Below are 27698 nucleotides of genomic sequence, written 5' to 3' on the forward strand. Positions count from 1 at the left end.
AGCTGAGAGAGGGGTCATGGGCTGTAGGAAGGGAATGCAAGCTGGGAAAGAAGACATGGGCTGTGATAAGAAGAGGAGTTGTGTGAGGAGTTAGGGTTAGGTGAAGGGAACTTAAAGAGACTGGGAAAGTTGCTCTGTGAGATAGGAGGGACTGATAGAGGAGATAAATGAAAAGATGGGTTGTGAGAAGAGGGGAGAGGCATAAAGGAATGAGGATAGAGATGTGTGAGACTTGGAGAAGGTGAAAGAAGGTAATGAGCTGTAGCAAGACATCAGGTGGATAAAAAGAGATATATTTGGAAAAAAAATAAAAGAAATGAGGAAGGCCAGATATATGTTTTACAAGAAAACACATGCGGAGGCAGAGGGGAAACTAAGAGGATATAATGTTGCGTTCCCCGGCCACGGCAGGCCCGGGGAACGCAACATTATATGGCAGGCCCGCAGCCGGCTCCATTCATCTCCAACGCTCAGGTCCTGGACCTGGCCCTTCCTCCTTGGCAGCAGTAGGCAGTTGCGCTCGTGCTCCTACTACGCTTCCAGGTCCCTCCGGCAGCTCCGTGGCCTCCTCCGGTCCCGGTCGGATCTCCCCACATTTGTCAAGGGGAGACGCCGCCAGTTCCGACCTGCCTGCCTTAGGTGCGCGCGCACCTTCGCTGAGTTTAAAGGGGCCGCAGCGGGAAAGCCTCCCACAGTCCCGGATGATGACATCTCTCAGCCTTACTATATAAGGCAGGCCCCACCATTCAGTCTTCGCCATGGCAACAGGTCTCCACGCTTCCTGTCATGTGCTTAGTTGCTGCTTGTTCATGTTCCTGTTCTAGTACCTGTTCCTGTTCCTGTTCCAGTCCCTGTCCCTGTTCCTGTTCCAGTGTTCGTGTTCCAGTTCCAGCTTCCTGCTCCCACTACCCTTTGGACGGATTCCTTGGTTTTGACCCTCACTCAAACCTGACCTTGTCTTCAACCGCCTGCCCTGACTCAGCTTGAACCTGACCTTGTCTTCCGCCACCTGCCCTGACTCCTGCTTGAACCTGACCTTGTCTTCAGCCCCCTGCCCTGACTCCTGCTTGAACCTGATCCCGTCTCACCGATTGCGTCTTAGGACCTGGCCTTCCTTTAGGCTCCTGTCTACTCACAAGCCTGGACTTAACTTTGTTCCCAATTGTTTGCCTGCTTCTGTCTGTCCGGGCTTCTGGATCCTGGCCTTGTCTTCGACTTTGCTCCTTCGGACCCTGCATCTCTGCTGCTTTCTGGCACCCTACCTTGGATCAACCACGCGGAGGCCCGCCTAAGACCAGCAGGCCCCGGTACCCAAGGGCTCAACCTGCGGGGAACGAGGGCTGGTATTGGCAAAGCTCCAGTTGGCCTCCGCCCCCCGACGGTGGGGACCTATGGGGGTTTCCCCACGGGTGGCGCCAACACCACCTCGGGCCAAGGGTCCACCTCCGCAACACATAAAGGATGGAAATTTGTTAGAGATCTTCATTTTCAGTTTTTATTTTATTTTCCCCTGCAATTCATTAGTGTTTATTACAATGAACCAAAAAAAAAAAGGAGAAAAAACAGTAGAAAAAATTACTTTTTTTTCTACGTAAGTTCTCCCATTTTTGTTAATTATAATAAACACTGATAAATTCCTGGGAAAAATAATATAAAATCTGCAAATGATGGTCCCTAAAAATTGTTTAAGTTTGATGAAGATTTCTGTGCTGGCAGAGATGGTCATGCTGGAGACAGGGGCAAACTACAGACCTCAGGGGCTGGAAATGCCAGTGACTCCAGCACAATGTAGGGATGGAAATGTCAGAAAAATTCTGTTTGTAAGAGGTTAGTTTTATTTTAGATTTGTGGAATATTGTGTATGTTTTGCTGTAAGCCACCTTGGGCCCAGGCATTGGCGGCATATAACTTTGAATGAATAAATGAATGTGCCCAATTTACTTTATAGTGAAGGGGAGGGAATCTAAAGGAAATTCCCTCAGAGCACCTTAAGGGACCAACCACAGCCATCTGGCCCGATCCTCCTTAAATCCCAACCCAGCAAGCGATTCTGGGCCCGGGGAGGATCCCTTCAAGCCTAGCATAAGAAGACAGGACCCAGAAGGGTGAGGGAGGCCCCAGGGAACAGGCAGGAAGCCAGCCTATGCTAAAACCTGCTATGTGTGATGTATTTATTTATTTATCAGGTTTTATATACCGTCATTAAGAAAATATTCCATCACAATGGTTTACAAAATACTTAGAATTCAAAAATAATATTTATTTATTTATTTATTTAGAAACTTTTATATACCGGTATTTGTGGGGACATCATACCAGTTCACATAATAACTGCAAGCTTGGAAAGTACATTTCAACAGGGAGAGTAACTGGGCGAGGGGGTAACCAATAGGCAGTAAGAAGGATAGAAAACAAGTAAGTCATAACAAGAGAATAATAATAATTTACAATTTACAATTTACATTGAGTATCTCCTTGGGATAAGGAGAGGGCGGTCACCTGGAGGGGGGGGGGGGGGGGGGGGCGGGCTACGGACTAAGAAGGCTATTCTGTGTAGGCATGGTTGAACAGAAGTGTTTTTAGTTTCTTTTTGAATTTGATTGCACAGGGTTCAAGGCGCATGTGGACAGGCAGGGAGTTCCAGAGGGCCGGACCGGCAATGGAGATGGCACGGTCGCGGGTGGAGGAGAGATGAGCTGTTTTCAGGGATGGAACATGAAGGGTGCCTTTGTTGGTAGATCTGGTGGCTCGGGTGGACAAGGAGGCGGTGAATGGGAGGTCGAGCCAGTTTGAATTGTGGGTGTGGATGGACTTGTGTATTATGGTCAGGGTTTTGTAGTGTATACGAGACAGGATGGGGAGCCAATGTAAGTCCTTGAGGATGGGGGTAATATGGTCGTGTTTGCGTGTGTTCGTGATGAGTCTTGCAGTGGCGTTTTGCAATAGTTGGAGGGGTTTTATTGAAGACTGGGGGAGTCCTAAGAGGAGGGCGTTACAGTAATCAAGTTTGGAGGTGAGGGTGGCTTGAATCACTGTACGGAGGTCATGTGTGTAGAGTAGGGGTCTGAGTTTCTTTAGAACATTGAGTTTGAAGAAACCAGTTTTGAGGATGGAATTGATGTGGGGTTTCATACTGAGATTGGGATCGAGAAGGACTCCTAGGTCCCTGACAGAGGGTTGAGCAGTAAGGAGGTTGAGTTTAGGGTCGTTGGGCGGGAGGTCACGGAGGTCAGGGGGATGCGAGGAGATGTGGAGGAGTTCTGTTTTATTTGTGTTGAGAGCAAGCTGAAGGTTGGTGAGGAGGGCGTTGATAGCTGCTAGACAATTTTCCCAGTGCTCCAGGGCGTCAGATATGGAGTTGTGAATGGGAATGATGATCTGTACATCATCAGCGTATAGGTAGAATTTGAGTTTAAGGTCAGAGAGGAGGTGGCAGAGAGGTGTGAGATAAACATTGAAGAGGGTCGAAGAAAGTGATGAGCCTTGCGGGACTCCTTGTTGTAAGGGGTAAGATGCAGATAGGTTGTTTCCAATTTTGACAGAGAACTTTCTGTTAATAATAATAATAATAATAATAAAAGAATAAATAAATATATCTTATCAATAACAGTACTTCATAAAATTCAGACATATTAGGAATTAGAAATATAAAAGATTTAAAAAACCATAAAAATAATCAAAATACAATAGTAAGAGTTAAAAACTAAATGAAATAAAAGCAAAATAAAATAAGATTAATATCAACTCAACTGTTCTGGTCTTACTGGATTTGTTCATGCTCAATGTGTATGCCTTATGAAAAAGCCACGTATTGAGCTCCTTTTTAAATTCTTTCATATTTTGTTGAAGTCTTAGCTGTTCTGGTAACTCATTCCAGATTTTGGGTCCTGCTATTGAAATTGCTCTGTTTCTCACTTGCGTTAAGTGTGCTGTTTGTACCGTGGGAATAGTGAGCAGGCCTTTGTTAGTCGATCGCAAATTTCTTTGTGGTGTGGGTAGTCAAATTGTGGCATTTAGCCATTCTGTCGCTTCTCCATATAAAATTTTGTGAATGATGCATAGAACCTTATACTCTATGGGGCGGATTTTCAGAGCCCTGCTCGCGTAAATCCGCCCAAAACCGGGCGGATTTACGCGAGCAGGGCCCTGCGCGCCGGGAAGCCTATTTTACATAGGCCTACCGGCGCGCGCAGAGCCCCGGGACTCGCGTAAGTCCCGGGGTTCTCCGAGGGGGGCGTGTCGGGGGCGGTCCCGGTCGTCGCGGCGTTTTCGAGGCGTGTCGGCAGCGTTTTGGGGGTGGGTACGGGGGCGTGGCTATGGCCCGGGGCGGTCCGGGGGCGTGGCCGCGCCCTCCGTACCCGCCCCCAGGTCGCGGCCCGGCGCGCAGGAGGCCCGCTGGTGCACGGGGATTTACGCCTCCCTCTGGGAGGCGTAAATCCCCCAAAAAGGTAAGGGGGGGGTGTAGACAGGGCCGGGCGGGTGGGTTAGGTAGAGGAAGGGAGGGGAAGGTGAGGGGAGGGCGTTAGAGGATTCCCTCCGAGGCCGCTCCGATTTCGGAGCGGCCTTGGAGGGAATGGGGGTAGGCTGCGCGGCTCGGCGCGCGCCGGCTATACAAAATCCATAGCCTTGCGCACGCCGATCCAGGTTTTTAGCAGATACGCGCGGCTCCGCGCGTATCTACTAAAATCCAGCGTACTTTTGTTTGCGCCTGGAGCGCAAACAAAAGTAGGCTATTCGCGCTCCTTTTAAAATCCGCCCCTGTGCGTTGATTAAAATGGGCGTAATGTGATCATATTTTCTTGTGTTTGAGAGGACCCTTGCTGCCACATTCTGAAAAACTTGCAGGAAGCCCTAAGAGTAAGGCATTGCAATAATCGATATTAGAAAATAATAAGGACTGGAGAACTGTTCTGAAATTATATTCGTCTAGCAGAGGTTTTAATCGCTTTAGTGTGTACAATTTGTTATATCTGTCTTTCAGTTTGTTAGCAATATGATTCTTCAATGTTAACTCAGAGTCAATGATCACTCCTAACTCTCGAGCGCTATTATTTATTTGTAGCTTGGTTATATTATCTTCCAGAATGATATTTAAAGGTTGAATGTGTCCAGCTCTCCAGTCTAGTAATATAATCTCTGTTTTTTCCACGTTTAACATTAATTTTTTTTTAATTAATAATTTTATTAAACTTGTAATATAACATTGCTGTTACAATATCAATATGAATACTGAATACAGAAGGCATCCCCAACTACCCCCTCCCTCCACTACCCTCGTCAGCATAGTGGAGCTGTAGTCTATCTGCTACAGCTTCCAAGGCATGGATGTCAGAAAATGGTTTCTCACATTCATACCCTAATGTCAACATACCTAATACACAATGCTTGCAAAAGAAGCATATCTTTTAGAAAACACATTGGAATATAGAGTAAAAGAAGAATACATTCCCACCCAAGTTGCTATGAATCAATACATTCCCCCATATAACGTCTGATCTCTTAAGACATTATCAAATTACATTTGAGAAAGATAATCCATAAACGATTTCCAAGATTTAATAAAAGAGGACATTCTCCCGTATTTGGCAGCTGTTAGAGAGGCCAACCGATAGTAAGTATAGAGTTTATCTATGACCTCCGGTAACTGTGGCACCTGTTCTGTTTTCCACCGGGCTGCTAGCAAAATGCGTGCAGCGATAAAGGTATGAGAACAGAAACGCTGCTGGAAGTTGTGTAGGTCATCAGGGTAAACATGCAATAGGGTAGTAATAGCGGAAGCATGAAGAGTAATATAGAACAGGTCACTCAACCAGGTGAAAAGAGTCTCCCAAAAGGACTGGATTTTCTGAAGGTCCACCATATATGGAAGTAAGTTCCACTACCTCCACAGTCGCGCCAACAGGAGTCTGATGCTGCCGGAAAAATCCTATGAATTTTATCTGGGGTGAAGTACCATCATCTTATAGCAATTTTCACGCAACCCGGCTGAAATTGAACATTTCCTGGCAAAATGTAGTATGGCCTCCCATGTCTGAGGACTCAACTGCTCCCCTAGATCTACTGCCCACTGTCTCACAAAATTGCTGATCTCCTGTTTGTCTGGGAAGAAAGCATGATATATCTTAGAAATAGGCCCCTTTATTCTGTCACTATATTGAACAAGAGACTCAAACAGCGAACGACTTGGTCGTAACAGTTTAGCACATTGTAAAGTCTGAATAAAATGGACTACTTGAGCATATGTCAGGAAATCTTTCGGGCTGAAGGGGAAGATATCCATTGGCCCCTGCAAGGATAGGATCGACCCTTGCGACATCATGTGCCCAATTGTGGTAACACCCTTATCCCTCCAATCAGTCAACTGGGGAGTCTGATAACCTGTCGGCATATGGCTATTATGGAGTAGGGAGGTTTGATAGAAATATTTATATGCCCCAACTATTTGCCTACTGCTCTGCTTCCAAATATGCAAGGTGACCTGTAAAGACCATGCGATGTCCTTGGCGGGCTGCCAAGTATTCCATGGTTGCCAAAATATGACCCGTAGGGCCATTGGGCCTAATATTGTTTGTTCAATAGACACCCATTGCTTAATACGTTTAACATTAATTTATGTTAGTTGCTAGTTTCTTGAGCAGAGATAAATACATCACTGTATCTATGCCACCTGAACTTTAAGGGGAGTTGCATCATTTGTTTTGCTTTGTGCTTCATTTTTTTTCACTGTAAATAAATTGCCCAAAAGGAAATAGCCAGAGTTTGCCTCCTTACTCCATCTGGATGTTTCCAAGCCGCTATTGCCCAGGTTACCATAGTGCAATACCATAGACCCCAGCTGATCTCTGGCTTTTTCTCTTCACTTCTTCCCAGCTGGGGATCCTCTGAGCTTACCAAGGTTTGCTTGAATTCAGTTGCTGTTTTAGTCTCTACCACTTCTCCTGGGAGGCCGTTCCATGTACTCATCATGCTTTCCATGAAGCAATATTTCCTAATGTTACTCCTGAGTCTATCTCCTTTGAGCCTCATATCATGATCTCTTGCTCTTAAATCTCCTTTCCAGTGAAAAGGTTTGCTCCTTGTACATTATTTATACCTCTGAGGCATTTGAATATCTCTATCATATCTTCCCTCCTGTATCCTGTCCTCTAGGATATACAGACATCAACACAAGTGCAAGAAAATGCGTGAGATCCTGGTAAAGTTTAAAGTTTCATGTATATCATTTTATTGCGGCAACTCCTGAATTCAGAATACAGACTTTAAATACGATACCCCCAACACGGTCCCATGTTTCGCCACCCGGCTGCTTCGGGGGGGGGGGAGTTAATTTTAACTATAATCTTTTTCAGTCTGACAGCAAGTTTGACAGGAGCGCCAAACTTGCAAGCATTACTCCAGTGCTTTGTTGGATTTACTCTAGGATATACAGCACATATTTACAGCATGTCCTTAAGCCTCATCTCATATGGCTTTTGGTGCAAGCCCTGCAATATTTCAGTAATCTTCCTCTGGACCACTAGTCTTTCAATATCTTTCTGGAGGTAAGGACTTCAGAACTGGATGCAGTACTCTAGGTGAGGACTTACTAATGACTCGTACAGAGAGAGGCAGTATCAGAGACTGCAGGGCTGAAAATGTCAGAATAATGTGGGAGACTTGAAAGATGTGATCTTTTCATCTGATGTTAGCTGTTTTGCTGTTAGACTGTCCCGCTGCCCTCAACAGATAGTCATTTATATTGAACCCTATTTATGTGCTGAACACACATTCTTTGTAATACAAAGGACACAAAGGAAGGACATATTCCGAGAACAAATAATTGTGTCTAGAATAAAGGGAAACTTGCTTATGTAAGACAGGAATAAAAGACCCATTCTTGTTCTTCACACATTTTAAGACATAGGGTTAAAGTATACGTATACTGTTTGCTACTTGTTCTTAACTTATTCTTAAAGTTCATGGTGTGTAATTGCCCGAATTCCTGGAAGCAGCCTCATTAGAAAGAGCATCATAAATAACCTCATACACATGCTGGATCTGATTGGGCTATCCTAATTATGATGTCACAAATGGCGTCACATATACTCTATAAACTGATCAGATGTCCAAGTGTATGATATAATTCGGGACACTCTTGTTGGCAGGGCTGCTCATGGAATTGCAAAGGGGCAGCTTTCAATGCAGTCAGAAACTAATGACTTAAAATGTGAAACATTTTAATTGATGCTGTGCCTTATCTACCTCTGTCTTTCCTTGATGTTCAATATGGAGCATATGATAACCCTCCTACATGAATAAGCTTTGAAAATAAACTTTCTGCTATGTATCCTGCAAAGTTTGTGCCAAAGACGAAAATTATCTTGCTAGCTATTATATTTTGTCTACTGGTAATGCTTTGTGATTATAATAGCTGTCTGAGTGCCCTTGTGATGTTATTGAGCCCTGTGAAAGTTGACGTTCTTAGCCACTGCCTTTGTGATGTCAGTCACTGCTGATTGGCTTCAGATGCTGCTGCATCACTCTGTTCCTCTTCCAGAGCCCTAACAAGTCAGAAATCTTCAGAAATAGATGGAACAATTGTCAAGTGAGATGAGCAATGCCATTGGTGAGCAAGCCCTGCAGCTATCTGTATATTCATAGCACTACAGCTAGAACTCTTGTACATGAAGCACTCTTTTCTTTGGTAATTTCTTGCAAGCTTTTTTTCTTTTACATTAAAAATGATTTTGCCTTTTATTTGGTTTAAATATTGGCATGTATTGTAAGTGTTAAATTGTAACTATACCCTTCAGCACATCTGGCTACAAAATGTCTATGATCTCTAGGGGTCACAAGGCTCAAGATGTCCACATGTATATATTGCACACTTTGTAGGGTGTTATTTACTTATTCTATGCTTTCTGGAAGCTTACTTAATGACTTCTGAATAAAGGCATTTAGGTGGTTAATAAGCTCATGATATGTAGTAGATCAGGGGGAGGACTGCCAGTTCTGGATTGCCACAAGCAAGTCTGTTTTTTAAGATACTGACAATGTACATGCATGGGGTATATTTGCATGCACTGCCTCTGTCGTATGCAAATATATCTCATGCATATTCATTGTGGATGTCCTGAAAACCAGACCTATTTGTAGCACTCCAGGACCAGAGTTGCCAACCCCTATAATAGATAGTTTAGTTATATGAATTATGCCTAATTTTACTTTAAATTGCTTATGTCAAGGGAGGAGCAGTAATGAAGTATAACTCAAGCCTGAATTGATGGATCTCGTACAATGTGATTTAAAATTAAATCAACAACTCCCCCCGTTACACATATCTCGGGTTCTAAGAGAAGAACAAGATCTTTTGAAATTTCGAAGAGGGCTGAAAGCATGGCTGATGAGCAGCAGCAGTAATTAAAGTGTATGGAAGGGATTATACCACGTTGAACAGTAGCAGTAAATAAAGTATATTGAAGGGGCTAAGCTAGATTGTTAGGCAAGGTACACAACAGATTTACTCTAAAATACTTAAATGATTAAAATGTTGAATTATGTGTGCATATTTGTTCTGTTCCGTTTTAGTTTTACTTTAGCTGATGTGTATTATATTGATTGTATATCACTTTGAGCGATTTTTAATCGGGAAGAGCGATTCATAAATGTTTGTTAAAAAAATTAAATATCTAGCATGGTCACAGATAGATGCCACCATTCCCATAATGCGCTATGGCCATGACCTCCAAAGTTCCCATAGATTGATTTACTTGGCACTGTGGTTTTTCCTTTTAGACTGTTCATTCCTGCCTTTGGAATCAGAGATGGGGGAGGAGGGGAATGGGGATGCTATATTGTTGTGTTTTATTGTTTTCATGATGTAAACTGCATTGGATCCACTTTTTAGGGAGGAAGGCGATTTATATGTCTGAAACAAAATGGAGCAGAATATTACGTCAAACTGACTCTAATTTTTTTTTTTTTCCAGGAAAGGATGACCTGGGTCCTGGTTTTACTCTATTGAATGCATAGACTTGTAGGTCTGATTTCCCTAAGAAAAAGCAGGAACTATAAGTCCTTTCATGTAACAATATAAACCCAGGACTGGAACAGGATAAGCTCAGAAAAAATGGAGCCAGCTGGTAATCCTATTCTTCATTCTTTGCATTTGTCATATGTTGTTTTTCTCCCTTACTATCAGGCCAATGCAATAAGATGCACACTCAAAATGAATGCTCATATTGGGGCAGATTTTAATACCTACGCATGGGCATAGATTTGTGCGCGCAACCCAGCGCACACAAATCTGCGCCCGATTTTATAATATGCACGCACAGCCACGCGCATGTTATAAAATCCAGGGTCGGCACGTGCAAGGGGGTGCACACTTGTACAACTTGCGCGCGCCGAGCCCTAGGGGAGCCCCAATGGCTTTCCCTGTTCCCTACGAGGCCGCTCTGAAGTCGGAGCGGCCTTGGAGGAAACTTTCCTTCTGCACCCCCCCCGCCTTCCCCTCCCTAACCTGCCCCCCAGCCCTACCTAAAACCCCCCCTAACCTTTATTATGCAAGTTGCACCTGCCTCCGGGCAGGCGTAGGTTGCGCATGCCGGCCTAGAGGCCCTACGGAGGCCTCTGGACACGCCCCCGCCCACCCATTCCCCGCCCCTTTTTTCAAGCCCCAGGACATACGTGCGTCCCGGGGCTTGCGCGCACCGCCGGGCCTATGTAAAATAGACTGTGCGCATAGGGCTTTTAAAATCTGCCCCATTGAGCACCTGTTCTCTTAACATGCACATAGCCACATCTCCTGTGCGCCCTATGTAGTTTTTAAATTAGTGAAATCAGGACAGTGTAAAAACGGGTGTGCTTGAGGGAGAATTTTGCATTTCTGGCGCTCAAAGGAGTTTATTGCATCGGATGCTCATTACAAGCCTCTGTTTTGAGCGTGCTTCTTTTTGATTATTTTGCTGAGGTTCATAGACTTTTCTGTTTTTAATATTGAAGTTTATTATATCAGGTGCTCATTACTATGGGCATATAAATTGTACGGCTATAGTAATAGTGTGCTTCTTTTGGATCAAATCAATGTACATATATTTTTGTCCACCAGAAGTAGTATATTCGAGTCAGAATGATACTACAGAGGAGGATACATTTATCGCCACACAGAGGACCATGTTTTTTTTATGTTTCTCATGAGCCCTTGACTGTGAGTTAACTTTACTCTATCTCTGGAACTGGAGTTAAATTCCCTGCGTTAAAAAATGTGCATTGGGTGCCCAGCCTTTGGGTGCACTTTCCTACATTGGGCGGTAATAACTAATGTCTTCCTCTACATGGAATTTAAATGCAATGAGCACTATCTGGTACACTTTTGTTAGAGTGTGCGTTTCAGACGCGCTAATCTCCTTGCTGCATTAGATGCCATTATTGCGTGCCCGAAACGTGCATCCAACCACAGGTAAACCCATGTGCTAGGATGGGCACAAATTATTGCATTGGCCTGTATATGCTTGTCCTGACGGGGGGGGGGGGGGGGGGCAGATAGAGCCAGCCAGGTAAAGCCAGACAAACCCACCTAGGACATAACTTGGGAAGATCTGCGTAGACTATTGCCAACATGAAAATATTGCTCTCCTCAGTCAAACCTGTAGCAAAGGAGAGACATGAGAGAGTTAGAGATGCCCAAGCAGATGGGACTGAGAGGGGGAAGAGGGCCATTGAATAGATCTTGGGTGGGGGGGGCGAGACAGTGTACTCCCTTTCCTTCCATAGCCTTTTAAAACCAGTAGTTAAGGCCATCAAAAAAGGTAGGGGGTGAGGCCCCACTGTAATTTGAGCATTGGAGATTATTTTAACAAGAAACTTCGTTTTTGGACTGAAAAAGGACTACATTATTTAAAATAAAACATTAGGAACACAGTGAATCCTGTATAGCTTCACTTTCAACAGGAATACTGACAAATTGTGTTAAATCCTGACTGGCCTTCTACAAGAAGGACACGTATCATGGGGCCTCAGTTGCACTCTGCTAGGAAGTGACAGACCTAGTTGATTACTGCAGCATGGGAGCACAACGCGCCAGCCATGGCCAGCTGCCAGCACTGATATACAGTCTCAGGAAAAGGAAAGAAACTCTGGTTCCACTCCTAATTTTATCAATTTGCTGAGGACACAGGCATGCAAACGTACCTCTTCAGATGTGCTGCAGGTTTTGACACATGAGAAAAAGAAGTGTACATAGCATACTGATTGATGATGAGTTTTAGACTGTCCAAAAGTACATAGAGAAGGGCTGACTAGACCAAATTCAAGATATACTGGACATAGCTAAAGAGCATCATTCAGCCAGAGGACATCTCGGTCAGCCAGATGGGATTTTGATAACTATGTCATAGTCCCCAAGAGATTGAGATTTAAAGTAGTACAGAGAATACATCTTGGTCATTTAGAACTTTCCAAATGCAGAGAGAGATACAAATCAGCTGGTGGCCAGGCATTGCACACCTGGCAAAAAAGAATATTCTCTCTTACCAACACTGCCTCATCCATTGACTTAGACACATCAAAGCTGCCTGATCTTCCTTGGCAGAAAGTGGCAGCTGGACCTACATGAAGTTAAAGGTAAAAACCTGTCTAGCAGTTACCAATTACATCTCTCATTGGATCAAAATTCTACCCTTTCCTACCCTCTCTAGTGCAGCAGGAATCAGAAAAACGTCTCTGCCTGATTTGGATTACCTGAGTAACTTGCAATGGACCACAGCTCAAAGCACAGTCATTTTCAGACTTCTTAGCTCAATATGATGTTCACCATGTGAAGACGAGCCATGTTTTTTCCCAAGCGAATGAACTGGCAGGAAGAGCTATGGCCACCGCAAAAAAGATTTGTGTGTCAACAAGATTCTAAACTTGCCCTTCTAAGCTGGTGCATTATGCCAACGGAACCTAGGGGGGAGAGTCCATGTAAGCTGTTAATGGGCCAAACTCTCCACGCTTCCCTTCCTTTGCTTACCTGTGTCAGTTGTACCACAATGGCTTGATTTTACTGTCATACAACACGAGGGCTCAATACATAAATGCATTTATGAGACTTTCTACAATAGACATCATTTAGCAGAACCGCTACCAGCTCTCATCCCAGGAAATGTAGTTCACCTCAAAACAAATAGCGATTGTATGGGGGATGTAATCGGAAAGCCTACATTAATGATTTTGTTTTCTTTGAGCTGATTTCTGTTTTTATATAATGTTCTGTAAGTGAAAGAATAATTGCTAATTTGCTTCTTTGTTTCTTTGTTAAAACTTATCTATAAATAAAGAGTTAAAACAAAACAGATGATGAAAAGCTTTGGGACAGGCCAGCCATGATTACAGGGCAACATGACATAGTGTTCTTACTTACTCCAGACAAGACATAATCAATGACATATCCATCCCATCACTGATGAAGTAGATCCTACAGTTGGTCCAGGAGACTGTACCAGACCCATCAAGGTACTTGAAGACTACTCAAACCAGTGATCTGGAAAAGGTTGTGACCACCAAATCAGGCTGAATAGTAAAACCCGTTGTTAGACTGGAGATGGAAAGATGGGGCAGAATCTATCCTGTGCACTTCAGGGGGTATATGACAGTCTAGTCATTGCCCCAAGGGTTAATCAGAAATGTTCATTTGTTTTTTAAGATATAAACATTTTCACAACAGAAAAGGGGAAAGAAGTGACGTGGAATGTAACGTTCAGCCAGAGGCTGTGCTAATAAAGTTATTAGTAAAGGTCATGGGACACCAGAAGGTACCCTAGGAAATAATAAGGAAGTTCACTGTTCCTGTTAAGATTGTGTGATCAAGTCTCTTCGAGATAATGCTTAACCATACTTATATAACCTGTACATAACAGTCTTGGTTCTGATTTTCAAACTCATCCGAGATAGTCATATTTTCTTTGTACATACTAAATTTGTTGAATTTCCATTTCTTTATTGGAGAGTAATTGTGCCTACTGTTAAACAGAAATTGATCACTTTTATCCAGAATTAAAATGCACGAGGTCCGCACAGTCCAGTAACTAGTCCAAAGACAGCAAATGCTTTAAAGAGGTCTCGGCGACACGGCTGGAATGGAAAAAAAGTAATGTACAAGGTGCTCAGCTCCAGTAACCAGAGCCTGATCTAATCTGGGTGTGGCAAATCTAGCTAAAAAAAAAATCGTTGTGCCACAGGTGAAAAGAAGCAATGAGTAAAACATGCAGACTTGATTAGCCATCACGCTTCTGGAGCTTGTCCAGGAACTCTTTAGCTTCCTGAGCTGAAGAAAGCAATCTGGGCACGCCGAGATGGAAGACTTTTAAGTGGGCTGAAAATTGTAATGAGAATTTGATTCCACGTTAAAAAAGCTGGGTACAGTAGGGTGAAAATTCTCTCCCTGCAGCCTGTACCTTACTGGAAAAATCAGGAAAGATTAAAAGCTTGGAATCCTGAATTGCTAGATCTTTTTTAGCTCGATATGCCTGCAAAATTTTGGCTTGATCAGAGTTATTCAGGTACCGCACTATTTATTACCTGTCGAGGCCGCTGTGAGTTCAGGGTCCTGGGCCCAATATGATAGGCTCGCTCAGTTAGTATAGGATGAGAGTGTGGATCAAGCTGTAGCTGCTCAGGGATCAATTTCTCACAGAAACAGGTCAGCCCTTCACCAAAAATAGCCTCAGGGACCCCAATGATGCGCAGGTTGTTCCTTCCGCTGCGGTTCTCTAGGTCATCTAATTTTTCCTTGAGACTGGCAGCGATTCCCCAGCGCAGCCGTGCCAGAATCCAGGCCTGTCAGTCTCACCTCGTGGTCCTCGGGTTTTGCCTGTACTCCCGTCAGAGCCGTTCAATAGTGCTCCATTTGGTCCCGGATATCGTCCACGGAGGATTGAAGGCTTTGTAATTGCTCGGCGAGAGCAGCAGAAACAGCACGTGTAGCTCTCCAATTGCCAAGTCAGAAAGGCTCTCTGCAGTTGGGCTCTCCGCCACCATCTTATCCTCTCTCCGCCAAGTTTCTCCGGCCCGACGTGCTTAGTGCGGCTTGACATGGCTTTCCCGGGGAATTAGAAAAGTAAAAAAAGAAAAAAAAAATACCAGCGCCCATGTGCGACCAGATGCAGCCTTTATTAACGTGCAAGAGGAGAGCTAAACAGGGTGATCTCGCCAGGCCCTAGGGAACATGAGGCAGAAGCATGTGTTCAGGCCATGGACACGCCCCCTTGATCACTTTTATCTTCAGAGAGATAGCTGTGTTAATCTGGTGTAGCAAAAATGACAAGAGGCAGGTGGCACCATACAGACTAACCAGTTTATTGAGGCATGAGCTTTCGAGGACAGAGTCCACTTCGAAAAATAGACTGACATTATCACGTTTATCTTCAGAGGGATAGCCGTGTTAGTCTGATATAGCAAAGACGACAAGGCGTGTGGTGCCTTACAGACGAACCAATTTATTGAGGCTTGAGCTTTCGAGGACAGAGTCCACTTCGTTAGAACTCAGATTGGTTAGTCTATAAGGTGCCACCTTCATCTGGTAATTTTTAATCACATTTATATAATTCTTTTCAAGATTTCATATACTGGAAAGCATAAAAATATATATTTTTTTAAAAAGTGTTCTTTTTTCAATATTTCTGTCTTTCTCCTAGGTATCGTACACCCGGCTGAGTTCATACCTTAGAAGAAATATATACATATATCAAAAAAAAAACTCCTGGTAAAGGAAGAAAAGCACTGATGTATTGAGAACAAAGGCAATCTTGCAAAAATTAAAATGTTTCTTTATTAATCTATTCCACACAATGAACTAAAACAGATGAGCATGAATAAAAAAAACAATACTGAATCACAACAAGTTTGATACCAGTGAAAAAACTGTTCCTATCTAAAATGACTAAGTGACTTAATCAGTGTGAGGTGCGAGATACATTTGTATCAGTAATGTGTTACAATATAAGAAGTTTAACAATGAAACTAGCACAGTGATGTGGCTTCAGATACTGTTACAACAAATGCTTAATAAGTAACAGAGTATTTGCTCATGAACAATGTATAATAACAAGTTCTGCTAACACTCTGGGACTATATACATATAGTTATATATAGTCATCTGTGGTCAAGCCAAGCCTTCACTTTATGCATTTCCACGCTGCAGTATTCTCAAACAAGAGTCTCAGATGCAGTGTTCCTTGAGTCCAGGCGTGGGGAACCATCCTAATTCGAAAGTAGTCCGTCCAGGGGACGCTCTCCTCCAAGCAGTCCTCCAGAGGATCAGCTTACAGGGGCAAAAGAGCAAAACAACAACAACCAAAGAAAGGCTTGATTAGCATATTTTCCCCCTTTCAAGCATTCACTAGGGCAGAGGTTCTCAACCTTTTTTTCTGTGGGGACACACCTGACAGATGGTTCTCACACGTGTGACCCACTGAACACATGACCATCATAGGGCTAAATGTAAAAGTACAGTTTGCATCCACAGGAACACCCCCCGACCCACAATTATGGATGTAAAGCAGAATTATGACATTCCCCGTACAACTCACCTTACAAAAAATATATTCTGGTTCTAGTGTCATCTCAGTAACAGCAACACAAACTCCATCTACCAGGCTCAACAGCCCTACTTATGAAAAGACAGCAATTTATCACTATTGCATGTCCTCTTGAGAAAATACAACAAATAAGACTGATACAGTAATATACCTCACCTCAGTCACATACACAGAAACGACCTAACATACTCCCAGGATCTGCAGTAATGCACATAAACTAATCCACACACAGTTACACTTGTATTATGGAATGCACTCAAATAGTAACAACCCTACCTATGAAATGGCAACACTACAAATATTAAATCAGGCCCTAAACACCAATACACCTCCTATTAGGAAAACAGAACTAGCCAAGCAGCTATAGATCCCAACACAGAAATAATTGTATAACTATACTAATAAGAAGAATAAATGTTTCACAGCAACTATGAACAGAATAATATCCAACAATTAAAAACTCATAAAAATTATTTAAAATTCTCCAAACACCAATAAAATATTTCAAAACAGCAGACACATCACATAATATTCAGTAATTAAAATGTCAGTCAATCAAGAAAAATAAACTTAAAAAGCCACCTTTACTAACCCCCTCCAGCAGCTCTCCTACTCCTCTTCCATGCAGGCCAGTAGCACACACCAGAAGCATTAGTAGTGGCTGAAGCTCTGTACTCATGGTCCTCTTCCTTAGTGCCCACGACCAGTCTCTCTGTCTCTCTCACACACACACATACCAGTTACACCCCATGACCAGTTTGTCTTTCACACACCAATCATCTCCCGACCAGTCTTTCTCTTACATACACACCAGTCACCTTCCTGATCAGTCTCTCTCTCTCTCATGCACACATACACACACACAGGCTTCTTCCCACTTCCATGTTCTATCTTACATATACAGGCTTCTCACTCCCATGCTGTGTCTCACATACACCCAGGTTTCTTACTCCTATGCTAGCTCTCGCCACGCACAGGCTTCTCATTCCCATAACCACTTTCTCTCTCACACACACACACACACACACACATACCAGTCACACTCACATACCAGTTTCTGTCTCTCACATACCAATCATCTCCTGACCAATCTTTCTCTTACACACAAACACACCAGTCACCTTCACGAACAGTCTCTCTCATGCATGCACACACACACACACAGGCTTCCCACTCCCATGTTCTATCTTACATAGACAGGCTTCTCACTCCCATGCTGTGTCTCACACACACCCGTTTCTCTCTCCTATGCTAGCTCTCTCCACATGCACAGGCTTCTCATTCCCATAATCACTTTCTCTCTCACACACACACACACACACTCCAGTCATCTCCCTGACCAGTGGCTTCCATTGTCTCTCCTATATACACACATCACCTCTCTGACCAGTTTCTCTCAATCACACACACATGCTCTCTCTCTCACACACTTTACATAGATGATCTCAATCAAATGCTCACACACAGGCTCTCAGTCACAGTTACACATACACACTCTCAATCACACATACATTCTCTCTCAGACAGGCTGGCTGTCTCTCTCATTTCCTGCCCCCCCCCCCCCCCCCGAGCACAAATGGTAGCTGCAGCAGCCTCCTCCTCCAGCCCCCGCAGGCCAAGAAAGAAGAATCCCATCGACCACGGGAGGCTAATTCTGCTGTCTCCTGTGCCGATTTCTGGCTGCGTCTGATTTTGTTTCGGGCCCACGCTACTGCTCGGGGCCGATGCTACTTTTTTGTGCAGCATGGCTCTTTCTTCCCGCGTACCCCACTGCACATCACTTCCTGTTCCGGGCCAGGGTGGGGGAAGGTACGGGAAGAAGAAAAGGCCCAGCCGCAGTTGCCAGTTTCCAATGACACTGCTGCCGTTCCCATCCAGGCTTGAACGTGCTGATAGCCCGGGCGACAATGACAGCAGTGGAAGATAGCCTGCCTCTCGCTCGGTGGAGGAGGAGGGGGGAAGAGCAGCGGGAGACCGGTAGCACGCGACACACCGGTTGAAAAGCGCTGCACTAGGGAACAACGTTTCTCCTTGGTTGCAAATGTCATGACCACGCTGCTAGTGTTCTCTTGTCTGCAGGCCAGCAGCTCTGCTCCCAGTCTTGAGCCTGTTCCCGCTCCAATTTACTAACATGTAATGAGGAAACAAAAACACGATTCGACTGCAGGAGGTCGTTCCGGATCCCCGCTGGACTTTTGGCAAGTCTTGTGGGGGTCAGGAGGCCCCCCCCAAGCTGGCCAAAAGTCCCTGGGGGTCCAGCGGGGGTCCGGGAGCGATCTCCTGCCGCGAATTGTTTTTCCGTACGGAAAAACCAAAGGTAGCGCCGGTGCCATTTCTCAAGTACCGGAGGACCGAGAGTAAAAGATCACACCGGGACCCTTCCTCTGGACCCCAGGTAATTTAAGGCATTTGGGGGGGTTCGGGAGGGTGGGGGATTTATTTTAAAGGGTCGGGGTGGGTTTTAGGGTTGTTTTAGTGTGCCGGTTTTCCCGCCCTCCCCCTTCCCCCGATTTACGATTTTTTGACGATAAATCAGGGGAATTGTTATTGTATCGCAGCTCTAATGATTTTTGACGATTTAAAATATATCGGACGATATTTTAAATCGTCAAAAAACGATTCACATCCCTACTTGCTGGGCAGACTGGATGGATCATTTTAGTCCTTTTCTGCCATCATTACAATGTACTATGTACTTCTTGGTTTTTTTTCAAGAGAAAGAAAACCCTACTCAAAGTTCTAGGTGGAACTGAAGCTTGAAGCAGTGAATCAGAAGTGTTTGGAGAAGTATCATTTACCTGGAGAAGAGGAGAAGGAGATCAGCTAACCCAGCTGATATACCAAGTTATCATCCAGTACCGTGTTAGAGAGTAGGGATATCAGAGATGCCTATCCAGTGATCTGTCTTGTGGAATCCAACGGGAGCAGAGAATCAGCATTAAAGAAAAGGTACACAGGGTTCTTGTGGCGTCAGGAGCTCACCACCAGTCCAAAGGGATCCTAAATTCCAAAAGGGGTGAAAGGCGATCCCAGTAGGCTGCAGAGAAGGATCAGAAAATCCATTTGATAATGGCAACACTGTATTATGGACGCCACACAGGAAAAATGTGTCATGTACCAAATCGTTTGAGTTGCAGAAGTTTGACAGTAAAGACTTTATTTTGGGACACTATACCTTTGTGGTAACATTACAAATCTCTTGCCTTGGGCCTGGAAAGTAAATCCTTCACCCCACTGGACAATCCCCACCGGGATTTGAAAAGGGAGTCAGGACTCCGTCTTATATTGAGTGGTTCTGAGAAGTGTCCAGGGGGAGGGGAGGGTTGGAGGGAGGCTTACATTTATTTAAAGACTCCTAGAAGTTGATATTCAGTGCCACATATCTGGATAAGTTTAGATATGACTCCTTTATGACTCAAGTGGAGTTATTTCTGTTTTTTCATCGATTAAAATTCCTACAATTTTTTTGGGACAGTCTGCTATAGTACTGCCTGCCCAATTTGTCAGAAGATCTAAATGGTTACCCCTGATCCCCAAGATCCCTTTAATATTGTGTTTGAAAGATTGGTATTAAGAGAGCTATCTGTTCTAGAGCAATAAAAAAAAAACCAGTTAGGGATAATCTTACTTACAATGAGCAGTTAACTGATTTTTATCAACCATTAGTCTTTGACCCGACTGAATCTATGCAAAGTGATGTTTTTATGATATTACAGCATGGTACACAACACAAGGTCATTGATTAGAAATTGTTTAACTATTTGAGAAACATCCAATAGTATCTGCCTTGTATTTAGTCCCTAAAATGCACAAATTATTGACAGAATCTCCAGAATGACCAATTGTTTCTGGTCTTAGCTCATTGTTTGAACAAATTTTGAAATACATTGATAGTATGCTGCAACCTTTGGTGCACCAGATCCCCTCATATATTAATGATTCCTAAGATTTTATTCAACATCTAGAAGGAGTTTATGTGGAATATGGCTACTGGTTACTGCAGATATTGCCATGCTTTATACAAATGTACCACAGGACACAGAGTAATCTGTTATCGAGGATGCTCTCTGTACTCTACAGATATCTCCTAAAAATAAGTTAATTTTAGAACAGTTGGTTATCAATAGTGCTTAAACGGAGTTTATTTAAATGTGATGATAAGTTGTTCCACCAAGTTAAGGGGATCTCAATAAGGTCTCGGATGGCCCCATCGGTAGCCGGTTTGTATGTGGATATGTTTGAAAGGAGCTATATATATACTTCAGTATACTTGCAAAATATGCAAATTTGGAAGAGTTCATTGACTAAGTATTTTACATTTAGACTGGGTCCTTGCAGAGTTTACAGCAATTCATTGTGTGGATTAATTCTATGGGCCCAAATTTATTTATTTATTTAACCATTTATCATCCACCTATATCAAAATAGTGCTAGGCCAGTGATGGCAAACTCCAGTCCTCGAATGCCACAAATAGGCCAGGTTTTCAGGATATCTACAATGAATATGCATGAAAAAGGATTTGCATGCACTGCCTCCATTGAATGCAAATCTGTCTCATGCATATTCATTGTGGATATCCTGAAAACCTGGCCTGTTTGTGGTACTCAAGGACTGGAGTTCGCCATCACTGCTAGGTGAACAACAAAAAAATATATATAGTAAAAAAGGACAATATTACATAATATAATGCATTGCAATAAAATCAATCGCGCATTAAATCAATCACAAATTAAAATACTAATATAAAATCAATAGGAATACTCTCTTACATCACTCTAGCTTTCATCCAAGGGGATTAAAAAATAATATCCCTATGGACCAGTTTCTGTGCCTCCACCAGCTGTTTTCAACAGCAGGGGAATATAAATGCCATGCTATTATATTATCTCAAAGATTTAGAGATTGAGGATACACTAAAAAATTTATAAAACGAGCATATAAAAGAGTGCTATATGCTAACTGGGATAACTTATTACTAATAGGACAGCGAGCAACTGTATCATGGTTTTTGTTTGTAGTATCCCTTTCTCTGTATATCTGGTAAGCATTAAGAATATTATCTGGAAACACTGGCCAACATTAAGTGAGGCTCCTACCTTTCAAACACAGAAACATAAAAGTGATAGCAGAAAAGGACCGAATGGTCCATCCAGTCTGTCCAGCAAGCTTATGGTAGCATCTGCTGTTCCATACAGGTCACCCCCATACTTACTAGTGTTACGATCCTGCTTGTGGGATAGGCCCACAAGCAGTTCCTTACCTCTCCGCTGCTTTCCCGACACTGTCTGCCTGCCTGTTTTGCAGCTGGAGCCGCTGCCGGTGTTCCCTCGCGGTCCGGAGACTGCCTTCCCATCTTCCTGCATGGCGGGACGTGCCGTCGTGCTCCCTTGCGGCAAGAAGGCTGCTAACGCTGCCTCTTCGTGGCCTGGAGCTGCCGCCATCATCCTGCCTTCGCGGCAGGAGCCGCCGACGTCTCTCTCCCACCTCGCGGCCAGGAGGCTGCAGACGCTGTTTCCTTGTGGCCCGGAGGCCACTGACATCTTCCGTTTCTTCCGCGGCCTGAAGGCCGCCATCAGCACCATCCTCGTGGCCGGCGCCGTCTCCAGCTTCCTCTTCTTGTGGCCAATAGGCCGCCCAGGAGCTCCTCTTCGCAGCCCAGAGGCGACCAACACCATCTCCTCCCTTGTGCGGAGAGTCTCCGTCTTCCGTCCTCCTTCCACGCAGCCTGGAGCCTTCCCCAACTTCTCTTCGTGGCAGGAGCCGCCTCCGATGCCTCGGGCCTGCTTCAGCTTCTTCTTCTCAGCATGGCTGCTGTCCCTGGTCCTGCCTCCTTAGGCGTGGGGCTGCGCCTCTCCACAGGATTTAAAGGGCCAGTCCTGGCCCTTCCTCATGGTGTCATCATAGGTGTTCCTCTTCAGCCCTACAAAAGGGCTCAGCTTTCAGTTCCTCTTCACCTTCGCAAGGAGTTGGTCATGGAGCGGACCTCTCCTGGATTTTCAGTTCCAGCTCCTTGTCCCAGGAGTCCTCCGTGATCCTTCTTCACTTCTTCAAGGCACTCTGTTCTTCATTGGTACTCATAGTCTTTGTCCATGGTTCCTGAACTTCCATCTTCGTCTTCATTCCATGTTCTGGTCTCTCGATGGATCCCGTCCTCTTGTCTCCAGATGTCCTGATGTCTCCATGTCTTGAGATGTCTTGAAGTCTTTGTGTGTCCTGATGTCTCCATGTCTTGAGATGTCTTGAAGTCTTTGTGTGTCCTGATGTCCAGACTTCTCCCTATCTCCGGATGTCCTGAAGTTCCCTTGTCTCCAGATGTCCAGATGTCTTCCTGTCTTCAGATGTCCTAATGTCCCCTTGTCTCCAAATGTCCAGATGTCTCTCTATCTCCGGATGTCATGACGTCCCCTTGTCTTCGGATGTCCAGATGTCTCAGTCCTCTGATGTCTTCGTTTGTTATGTTCCAGACATCCTTGAGGTCCTCCTCTCTAGAGGTCCCTGAGGTCCAGATGCCATAGATGCCCTGATGACCCGAGGTACTGGTGTCCTTTTGTATCCGATATCCTATGTTCCAACCCTGATGTTCCGAGATCTGAGTCTTGACCCTGATGTTCCAAGTCTTGTTCCTGATGTCCTTTGTCCAGTTCTGATCCTGAAGTACCGTTAGTTCCTAGCTCCAGGTTCAGCTTTGCCTCGCCCCAGACCTCGTCTCCAGCTGACTTTCCCTGGGAGTAAATCCGTTTCTATCCGGTGTCCATTTCCGGTGGCTGGGGCCATCTTCCAGTTGGATCCTTCCTCGAGCACTCCCCAGATGCCTGCTCCTGTCCTCAACCCAGATCCTGAACCTTTGTCTTCGTCTGAGTACCCCGGGTTCTTATCCTCATCTGAGTCTTCCCCAGATCCACATCCTCATCGGAGTCTCCAGAATCCTTGCCTGACTCTCTAGAATCCACCTCTGATCTTCATCCATGTCTGAGCATTTTGCATCTGAGTTCCAAGCCACCTCATGTCCTCATCTCATCTGAGCTTCCAAATATCAAGCATCCTCATCTCGTCTGAGTCTTTAAGTGTCCTCATCTCATCTGAGCTCCCAAGTACCAGGTGTCCTCGTCTCATCTGAATCTCTAAGTACCAAGCGTCCTCATCTCGTCTGAGTCTTCTAGTGTCCTCATCTCATCTGAGTCCCAAGCTCCACATGTCTTCGTCTCATCTGAGCCTCCGAGCTTCCTCGACTTGTTCAAGCCGTCAGCCTAGTCCAAGGCCGAGGTTCTGTCTTGTTCCAAGTTCAAGTACCATCGCCTGTCCTCAACTCCTGTCATCCTGCCACATCTGCCGCTCCCCAGTGGCAGGTCCGAAAGGGCTATTGAGTGGCCGGAGGGCTACCCCAGAGACCAGCATTGCATTGTTGGGTCTCTACCAGTGTGTGCAGGTTCGGCAGAGGTTAGGGCTCGGTGGCCAGCCTGCTCCTCCAATGCTTGGACACATCTTGCCTGCTGCGGTGCTTCCACGGAGCTCCTCTTTGCAGTTGTGTCATGGTCCAAGGGCACACATCTCCCTGGAATTGGGAGCACTCCCTAGCACTCCCCAAACACTTAGTTTCCCAGACCGTCAAATTCAGGGCCCTTGTTGGTTGCTGACTCAGTCCAATTCCCCATTACCTCCTTCTGCCGAAGCAGAGGGTAGTGTTGGAGTTGCATCAAAAGTATAAAGGCTTATTGGTTAAAGGTAGTAACTGCCACACCAGCAAGCTATCCCCATGCACTCTTTTCTTCATTTCCATCCTCTAGCCTTTAGGGATGGAAAACAAAATTTTTCACTGTTTTTGTCTTCACCACCTCCTCCAGAAGGGCATTCCAGGTATCCACCACCCTCTCTGAAGAAATATTTCCTGATGGTTCTGAGTTGTCCTCCCTGGAGTTTCATTATGTGACCCTCTAGTTCGACTGATTTCTTTACAATGGAAATTATTTGTCGCTTGTGCATCATTAAAACCTTTCAGGTATCTGAAGGTCTGTATCATATCTCCTCTGCACCTCCTCTCCTCCAGGGTAAACATATTTAGGTCCTTCAACCTCTCCTCATAAGTCATTTGATGGAGAGCCCTCACCATTTTCGTCACCCTTTTCTAGCCACCTCCATTCTGTCTCTGTTCCTTTTGAGATACGGTCTCCAGAACTGAACACAGTACTCCAAGTGAGGCCTCACCAAGGACCTTTACAAGGGAATTATCACCTCTTTTTCTTACTGGTTATTCCTCTTTCTATGCAGCCCAGCATTCTTCTGGCTTTAGCTATCTGTTGCATTGGAGATGAACCCTTGGGCCGAGATGGGGTTGACACAACCTGTAGGTGAGGGCCTATGGGTCCCCACCAATGGCAGGTGGAGTGGGCTGATAAGCAGAGGCCACTGGAGCTTCACCTATATAAGCCATCATTCCCCACGGGTTGAGCCTTTGGGTGCCAGGGCCGGCAGGACTTAGTTGGCCCTCTAGGTTGAATAGCAAGAGAGGTTGGTTCAGCCCAGAGACAGCAGGTGATGGATGGCGTAGTCCTACTCTGGACTGGGTAAGGTACTGGAACTTGGGCGCCAAAGGAACAGAGACTTACTGAGGGTGCTTGAGCAAAGGTAGGCCAAAGCCTAATAAGTCCATGTCTAGGGAATAGGCTTGGAGAGGCGTCAAATGACAGGCTTGGATCAGGGCTGGTGGCAATGCGAAGGTCGTGGCAAGCGATGCTGAGAACTGATCATGGAGAAGTCAATAGCATTAGTCAATCAAGGCTGAAGTCTGATCTCGGAGAAGTCAATAGCGTTAGTCAATCGAAGCAATGGTCTGATCATGGAGAAATCAATAGCGTTAGTCAATCGAAGCAATGGTCTGATCATGGAGAAATCAATAGCGTTAGTCAATCGAAGCAATAGTCTGATCACGGAGAAGTCAATAGCAATGTCGCTCACAAAGATATTGAACAGAACCAGTCCCAACACCGATCCTTGTGGCACTCCGCTTAACACCATTCTCTCTTCAAGAATTACCATGCTTTAAGAGGTCAGTTAACATCATCTGTTTTACCCCAAGCAAATGTAATGTCAGAAACATGGCGTCAACACATATGTGGGACATGTTTTATTTGTTCGAATGTGCTGGCAAATAACTGCACTGGTAAGATATGGGGTAGACTGATTGTTCCACAGCCCAGGTTGTGCAATCTGATATACATTGGACAAACAAAATGCTCTATTCACACTCGCATATTGGAACATAAAAGCTGTATTCGTACAAGCAAAGAATAGGTGCCATTGGTTGTCTGTTGGATGACATCTGGGCATGCTGTGGATGAAAATTTGTTTTTTCATCATTTGTAAAATTATGGTACAGTGGGGAGGGGATATATCTCATCTATTAATACAACGAGAGCAATGATTAATTTATGAACGGGATACTATGAAATCTAAGGGATTAAATAGGGAAACTGAATGGGTTGCAAACCTGTGATGTGGGAATGACAGAGTAGTGATAAAATTGGTAGGCATATGTCTTTAAATGAATAGATGCAACAGTATGTGAGTGTGGCCCTTTAAATATTGAAGCTTTTTGAGTTGCTATGACAATAAGAAAGTTGTCACCAGTCCTAATTTAAAATGAGAGCATACGTTAGTATGCATGCGTGTTATAGGTAGTTTATGGTATGGTGTTGAATGAATATGAGCATTTAAATGAATGATGAACATTGGGGTACGTTTATCTTATATGGATCAGCATTCTAAATTTTTTTATAATTTATATTAAAAAGCTTATGGGGATATCTTTTACTTTTTTATTTATAGATGCCAAGTCATTGAAGACATCCATGTTAAATTTAATAGAGCCCACTTTTTGCTAATGGTATACTAAGGATTTCACCTTGCAAAGATGGATTGGAAGTTCTTATATATTCTGTGACAATACCACACAACCTAACCTAAGAACAATTTCTTTTTGTAATATTATATTAATATATGTTAAGGCATTTGAAGATGTGTTTATAATAATTGAAGAATATATGATTATAAAAATTTGTACTGCAGTCCTCTGAAGAAGCTTTTTTCGCAGCAAAACAAAGGGCCCCTTGTCGAGACCAGGACTGGGACCAGTTTGGTATGCTCAGAACTCTGTATGGGATTTCTTATGATTATGATGTAGTATGTTTACTATTATGTAATGTGGATGAGTGTTGTAATGGTAAATTAACTGATACAATTTGTCTACGTGTTTCATGTACTTTGAGGATGGAATTATACTTGTGTTTTACTAATGAAATTTTGTATAAAAAATTAAAAGTTTTTAAATTACCTTTATTGTATTTGTTGATCAGGTCTGTTTTGTATGAATATGATTATGGGGGATTAGACCTGGTTTATATACCTTCGTAGCTTTATTACATAAGAACATAAGAAATTGCCATGCTGGGTCAGACCAAGGGTCCATCAAGCCCAGCATCCTGTTTCCAACAGAGGCCAAACCAGGCCACAAGAACCTGGCAATTACCCAAACACCAAGAAGATCCCATACTACTGATGCAATTCATAGCAGTGGCTATTCCCTAAGTAAACTTGATTAATAGCAATTAATGGACTTCTCCTCCAAGAAATTATCCAAACCTTTTTTGAACCCAGCTACACAAACTGCACTAACCACATCCTCTGGCAAATTCCAGAGCTTTATTGTGCGTTGAGTGAAAAAGAATTTTCTCTGATTAGTCTAAAAGGTGCTACTTGCTAACTTCATGGAATTGTTCCCTAGTCCTTCTATTATCCGAAAGAGTAATTAACCGATTCAGATCTACTCGTTCAAGACCTCTCATGATCTTAAAGACCTCTATCATATCCCCCTTCAGCTGTCTCTTCTCCAAGCTGAACAGCCCTAACCTCTTCAGCCTTTCCTCATAGGGGAGCTGTTTCATCCCCTTTATCATTTTAGTTGCCCTTCTCTACCTTCTTCACCGCAACTATATCTTTTTTGAGATGCGGCGACCAGAATTGTACACAGTATTTAAAGTGCAGTCTCACCATGGAGCGATACAGAGGCATTATGACATTTTCCATTTTATTCACCATTCCCTTCCTAATAATTCCTAACATTCTGTTTGCTTTTTTGACTGCTG

At 44.1% G+C, this 27698-nt stretch overlaps 1 long non-coding RNA gene across 3 annotated transcripts in view; it reads left to right on the forward strand.

The window, feature by feature from the left end:
• LOC115092863 overlaps window positions 1–26861 on the forward strand; it is a 69109-nt gene extending 42248 nt beyond the window's left edge. The window contains exons 2-7 of one of the 3 annotated variants that reach the window (XR_003857102.1): window positions 7150–7195; window positions 8537–8683; window positions 9968–10121; window positions 15657–15924; window positions 19275–19508; window positions 26383–26861. This is a non-coding gene — a long non-coding RNA (uncharacterized LOC115092863). The remainder of the gene's footprint in view (window positions 1–7149; window positions 7196–8536; window positions 8684–9967; window positions 10122–15656; window positions 15925–19274; window positions 19509–26382) is intronic. The other 2 variants (XR_003857100.1, XR_003857101.1) reach the window with 2 other exon arrangements.
• The last annotated feature ends 837 nt before the right edge of the window (window positions 26862–27698 follow it).

The sequence above is a fragment of the Rhinatrema bivittatum genome, chromosome 5, assembly GCF_901001135.1.
Source record: "Rhinatrema bivittatum chromosome 5, aRhiBiv1.1, whole genome shotgun sequence".
Lineage (NCBI taxonomy): Eukaryota > Metazoa > Chordata > Amphibia > Gymnophiona > Rhinatrematidae > Rhinatrema > Rhinatrema bivittatum.